This window comes from Charadrius vociferus, unplaced genomic scaffold (assembly GCF_000708025.1).
Source record: "Charadrius vociferus isolate BGI_N301 unplaced genomic scaffold, ASM70802v2 scaffold459, whole genome shotgun sequence".
NCBI classification, from domain to species: Eukaryota; Metazoa; Chordata; class Aves; order Charadriiformes; family Charadriidae; genus Charadrius; species Charadrius vociferus.
In genome coordinates, this window is record NW_009650249.1 from 2,467,382 (window position 1) to 2,474,549 (window position 7,168).

Sequence of the window (7,168 nt, forward strand, 5' to 3'; positions counted from 1 at the left end):
TTCCTGCTTCTGTGTCTCCAAATTCCTAAATCCCTCTGTGGTTTCAGGCTAGTGCAATTACCTCGGAAATATTTCCTGAACGGGACAATGCATGGATCAGAGGAGGGTTTGTTTGGGCTCCTGCTGCCCGGTTCACAGTGTCCAGCGCATTCGGTGTGAGCGGCACCGTGGCCACTTAGGCTGCCGACCCAAATTCTGAGCCGAATATTGGCACTGGCACACAGGAACAACAGCGATTCTTACTGTTTGCTTCTTGGAGATGTGAAAATGAGTAAAAGAGAGGAGAGATGAGGACAGATTGAGAGATGACAGGGAACAGAAGGTGAGGAAGGAGCCATCGTGCCGCTGGCTGGCTCGTCACCTTCACAGCTAAAGAAACTTTTGAGTTAAAGCTCTGGAACCTCTACTGCATGGCCTGGGTTTTGGCAGGCAGACTCTGCCTGGAGTCACAATGGTGCAAATGGGACATAACTCCATCAAAAGCAGCAGGATGGCCTCATACACACAGCAATGTAAGGCTGGGCTGAATCTATATGGCTATAATGTAAACACAACCACAGTTTGGTACCAGACACTTTCTATCAGAGACATACGAACTCTATATTCAGTCTTTCTAAACTTCCCGGTGCCCTGATGTACCTGGCTATGAAAATGAAGTGTGTCTGGCACAGCTGGAGTTGGAGAGTTAAATTGTCATCTGGCGCCTCGCAGCAAAAATCCGGTGCCTTGAAAGCAGCCAGGTTTCTGCTACGCTGTAAGACACAGAAAGAGCCTGTGCTTCGCCTGCCTTCGCCTGCCTTCGCCTGCCTCCCTCATCTCCCACTGCTCAGCCTCACCATAAAGAAACGGCCTAAACCCCAGCGTAGATCATGCAATCAGGGCATTGTCTGTAGAAAGGTATTGGTATTGGTTTAGATTAAGTCTTTTAAAAATAACGGTGACAAAGGAATACACATTAAACAAGGAAAATTTTAATTGACCTAATGAAACCATTTGCTACATTCCTTCACAGATGTAGCGCTGTATGTGTAATAGAAATAAGTATATAATGTTTACTATAACATAAGAAAATGAATACAGGGGAGAAATGAAAGCAATTAATCTTGTATCATACTAGCTAGTAAATTTAGAGCATGCGGAGAGGAGATAATATGCTATTTCAGCATCAAGTGTCCTTATGAGATATTAGTGAAGCAAAGCTGTGATGAACCAAGCATTTTTTTACATATTTGTGAATTCTGAAAGTGATGCATTAGGTGGTCTTAATGTTGCTGTCAAGGTCGAAGCGATATGAATGTAATCTTAACCAGGAGAATGAGGTCTCGCTAAGTGTATCATATGGGATGCAAGACTGCATAGGTAATAAATTAGTATGTAAATCAGGGTAGTTTTAGGAGATAAAAGGGCATATTCAAGGGGTGTACTTCAAGAGCTGTTCTCCCAAGATAAGGTCACCAACAACCGCCATGGTCCTCTTGCTGTCAAATCAGCGTGTAACAGAAGTTACCGAAGATTTTGCTCTGTTAGAATACTTATGTGCTCCAGAGTACGGCAGGTACTGAACTTATGTCCTGTCTGCCCTTTCTTTATTGCTTTTATTACAATAGACTGAATAATTTTCATGTGACTATTGAGAAAAAGTGGTATTTAACTGGCCTGTGTTTTCTACTAGCCAACAGTGGAATATGTCATACTCCAGAACTGGACCATGCACTCGTATTTAGGGATTTTTATGAAGTCCCATTTGTTCAGTGAAAAAAATGGCTATAAGAATAAAAATAAAAAACCCCACCCCTCTTCCTAAACAAAGAACCTGGCTTATGGCCTCTCCTTTGTTGGCCTCTCCTGCACAATTTGTTGTCTGGAAATGGAAGTCCAAACTAGCCGCAGTGATGAGATTTCCAGCTTTGCGCAGTCAAAAGACGCGAATCTCATTCGCAGGCTGTCAGTTACAGAGCCCAGATCTTTTCAAGGCTACACAACTGTGCTAACAAGTGGAGGTGGGCAAACTAGAAAAGGCGGTATTTTCTTGTGGAAAAGGAATCCAAATATCTGCCTATATAGAGCAACTTAAGCCAATACTCCCAGGGTAGGGAACCTATTTAGGACTGCTCCCTAAAGTATTTAATCTTGCCTTTGATCATTTCCACATCCAGTTACAGTTAAAACATAATAAAAAAGCAAGATGAAGTTGAAAATGAATGACTAAAGAAACTAATGAATGTTAGGGGGTTTTAATAAGAATTGGACCTTTTTAATCTGATGCGAGGTCTAACCTATGGCACTTGCCCCATCACTGGTAAAACACAAGATCTGTACTGCTGGGACAGATTGCCTCCTGAAAACATCTCCATCCCTTCTGTGCCTTTCCCCAGAGCTTAGGTGACTACTAGGATTATCTGCATGGTCTTTTTAAGAGCTGGTTAGGACAGGTGCCTCCCATTCTCTGCAGGTATAAATAATTCCAACTCTAATTAAGCTATCTCTGATCTCCTAGAAAAACAAAACTTCTCTTTTGTGCTTTATCTTTTCTTTTTCCCCAAGACATCTAGCAAGTCAAGAGAGGGAAACAACAGCAATTCAGCAAAATATCAAGGATTAGGTGTGGTAAAGTTGTTCTTTGCTGCTTTATTTTGGGATTTCCTTTTTAGAATTCTACCTGCAATCAAGAAGCCTGTCTGGAAACAAATCCTACTTCTTTTTTCTTTACAATGGGAAAATGAGCTGTATTTATCTCCCAACTTTTTAACAGACTAATTTAGTTTTGGGAAAAGTTCAGATTGTTTCTTTGTACTATTCTAAAAAAGAGTGCCAGTCTTTAATTTCTTCATTTTAAAATCTAACACTGTGTAGCCAATATCATTGTTACCTTGGAGTAGGTTTCTCTGTTATTCCCCACAGCTGCAAAAGAACATTATAGATATGAAATTGTTCTGGGCAGGAGCTGGGAAAGAAAAGTTGGCCAGGAATATAAATTACTTTTCCTTTCATTCGTATTGAGTTTGCAGTTACTCTGGCATAAAACTAGAGTAAAACCACTCTTAGTAGAGGATTTACACCGTTGACTTAAGTGAGATTGCTTTGTGTTTGTAATCCCAGATCCAACGGAGATAAAGTGACACCAGTAAAAAAATAAGCAGAATCTGGCCCCCCAGAAGCACCTTTTAGACAACTTGGAGCCCTAAGTCATGGCGATGTGCAGTGAGCAAGGTAAACCTGAGGGCAGAAAGGAGAGCAAAGACAGTAGTGTCTTCCTTGCTAGGAGCTGTTGCTCATGAGCCCGTGATGGTGGGAAACCACTGCTCTGGGTGAGGCCAAGGCTCCTCTCTGAATACATATAATGTGGTTTTCTAATCCTTGCTCTGAGGTGTCAGTGGGACTTTCCAGGAGTGTCCTCTTTTGGGGTTTCAGAGAGCAGCTTCTAGATGGGTGGCCCCTTGAGTACGAAGAGGTCAAGGATTCCCCAAACTCACACACCAAGTCTTTCACTTGGCAGAGGTGGAGCTCGCAGAGCAGATGCTTCTCTGACTCATACAGGTGTAAATAGGGATTTCCTCCAAGGAAAGCTGAGCGTTACACCTACCCGCCTTGCCGGAGCTGGTAGAGTTGCTGCTGATTCACGCTGGGAAAATTTGGCTCCATGGCCCTGACCACTGGACCACACAGTCCACTCGCTTCCCTTCTCCATAATTCATACACAGTAACACACTTGTAAGGATGATATATGCTTTCAGCAGATGTTCCCCGTGCCGGTATGATGAATATCCATCCTGGGTATTGCACTACATAACCAGTGCCAGCACGGAAATGGTCTGGTGGGCTCAGATCTCAACGGGTTGTTCCATGCAGACAAGAAAAGCTCTTGCCCAGGGATCCTGAGACACTATCTCAAAATAGAGGCAGTCAGACGCATCAATGGCAGCAGGAGTTTCATGGTGTTTTCTCTGATCTGAAGTCCAATAGTCCAAACCATGGGGAAAAAAGAGAAAAAAAAAATCCCATTTAGACACGACAGAGCTGGTTTAGAGGAAAAAACCCACTTTTTCCCCACAATAATTCTTGTCCAAAATTTAAAGAGGAGTTTGCCAAACTTTTCACATCATGCAGTGTATCCAGCAGGGAAGGGAAGAGAAATGAAGGCTGGATTGTTGTGCCAAGTGTTGGTTAAATCCAGACCCCTCCTCAGGTCCAAAGGGGACCTGAAAGAGGACGTATTGCCAAGATGCGGTTCTTCTGAGACTCCTGGGCTGAATTTCAAAGGCATAAAAGAAAACTTTGAAAGAAATGTAACGTTTTGGATAGCTACCAGGATTAAACAAAACTCCCAGCTGATAGGGTTCCTCTATAGCTACTATCAAACATACGTCGCTTCTACCCACATAGTACTTTTAAAATCCGTAGGAACAGCAAATGAATATGTAAAAAAATGTATCTTTTTGGGTGTTGTAGAAATTTCCCGTTGAGACCTATCACTAGGTCATCCAAACTGTAGCCATATAAAATAGATGAAGTCGTCAGAGAATTTAATGGAATCTCTGCTCTTTTCTTCTACTGGGCTATATAAAACTCTTCTTAGATCATTTTTCTTGGAGTGTAGAAAGGAGAGGAAGTGGTTCCTTTGTATTTTGTTCTCTTCTTAGTCTGTGTTGCTTGAGAAGAATGGCTCAGTAATTGCTAAATGTTTTCAGCTATTTTTCTTCTTTTTCTTCACTGAAATCTTAAAAAAATGTCCAATCAACTCTATAGTTCAACAACTACATTGAGAAGCTATCATAGAAATTTCTTTCATACTTTTTAAAGAACTTTTTATCAAAATCTTAAAATTATTATACATTCCACTTATGGTGATGAAACTCTCTGTGATAATTATGGTTGGGGTTTTTAATCCAAGGTTTGTTTCAGTGAAGTATTGCTTATATTTCTGTTTCTGTATCTCTTGTCTAGCTGAGATGTGAATCTAAGCTGACATGCCTACTTTGCCTGACTCCAGATGGAGTTTTTCTGAACAGGACCTGTCCCCAGATTCACCACCAAATTACATTTTCTTCCATATTTACATTCCTGTTTTAGGTGAACATGCTAGAATGTCATGGATAAAGATACCGATGTGGTGACTAAATGCTCAAGAGACGTCCCACAGAATTATTGACTCTGATGAAAAACTTCTATCGGAGTAAAATTGCTCAACTGCTGGGTCAGATAATTTCACCCAAATTAATAGTTTTGCAGGTAGCAAAGCACCTTACCTCCTGAAATGAGTGCCAGGATGGCCTTTGTCTTTCTAACTGATGTGGAACCCAGCCAGCATAGTCAGTGGTCTCCAGCCCAGGGAGAGTGGCACTTTCAGCCATTTCACTAAAACTGAGTTTCCTTGCAGGATTTTGCAGAGGGGCATTGATGTCACAGTTACAGGATGACAGATGGGTGCAACTCAAGGTGAGGGTCTTCTGCAAGGAGAACAAAGAAGGGCTCTTTGTGCAAACCACAGAGCTCCAACCACTCTATTCAAAAGCAATTCAAAATCCCATTCAGAGACCTCATTAACTCAGTGGGAGCCTGGTCTGACCAAGAATTTTAAGCTTAGACCCTTAATAAGGACAGTCACAAGGGGACAGAGACAGCAGGATATATTCCATTTTTTTCTAACCAGGATGAAATTAATCTCCATGCAGAAAATCAGCTTAAGGACTCTACCCTACTTAAATTCCTGCAAGGCCTCTGTAGTTCACTTGAGTAATCATTGATTGGATTCTTAAGAGATACAGAGAAGCTCTAGCTAATTACAGTACATCTGTGAATAACTGCATTTTTGGTCCTTAGGCAGTTCTGAAATCTGGAAGGAAAAAAAAAAAAAAACAACCTGAAATGAAAGTATTCAAAAATGTGGTGTCTTGAAAAATAAGACTGTCAAAATCTGGTCAAGTGAAACATTTTGATTTGATTGCTACACTTTTTTTTTTTACCATATATAACACTGAAACATATTTTGAGGTCAAATGTTTTTTCAACCTAAGAAGGTGAAACATTTCATTTGAAAATGGCAAAACAAAATGTTCCCATTTTCACGTTGTAATTTGTGGGCGGAGGATTTTTTTAAAAAACTCTGCAAAGTTTTAATCCGTTCATGTAGGTTTCCAGCTGATCCTCATCTGAGTTTTGGGGTTCAAAAGTTTGGCTCACACTTCAACTTTTTGTACCCATGACACAGAGTCCTTTCCCTGGGCTAAAGCTACACATGAAGCACCTGCACAAGAGGGTCTGTCTCTGTAGATGGTTATAGTATAGTGGACATATATGGGGAAAATGGATTGTTCTCATTTTGGCAGAAAAGATGAATGTTTGTGTGATCTATGCACACAAGCTGCAGCACTGTCTTAAGATCAATGGTACTGAGGACAGGCAAAGAAAAGACCATTTGCAACCCCATCAGATTGATGCTTCCTTTCGGGAATGAGTGAAAAACACTTCTATTGTCTTGAAAATGCTCCCAGCCTGAGCCAAAGCCATCTGAGCTGACAAACTGATCAGCTGTATTACGGTGACATCAAGAGGCCACTGCTGTGCTGGAGACACAACTGCTCTGTAAATCTTATTGTCTCCCAGGAGCAAGCAGGAGATTGAGGAGAGCAGTAACTTGCTCAAGGACATCTCCGTGGTCAGGGCGCAGGTGAGATACGACAGAGACATGCCAAGTCCCAACCCTGCACTGCCCAGTACACGCTGCTTTGCCTGCATCTGCGGCACATTTTTGAGGCTACAGAACAAGCTGCTGAGCTGAGATGGGCTTTTGCTGAAAAAAAATCACCCAGAAGCTGCAATTTTCTGGGTACCTCAGAAGATGGTTCATGACCTGCTGTGGGGGATCCGTCTGAGAATGACCTGCAAGTCTGGGATTGGCGGCATAGATCTGGAGTCACGTATGCCCAGACCAGGAGAGGCAAAGCAGGGGTCTTGCGATGTTGGAAAAATGCCTTTTCATGGAGCTTTCCAAGAAAAACAGGAAGGTGTTGCTTCTGCAAACTGCACAATAGCCACCAAATTGTTCTTCTTCCTGTTTCGTGGGAGATGAGAGTGGTGATAGTGCAAGGACCTATTGGCAAGGTCTCCTCCTCTACCTTGCTCCCTGCATCACAAAATCCGCACCCAGCACCCACGTCGCTCCCCCGTT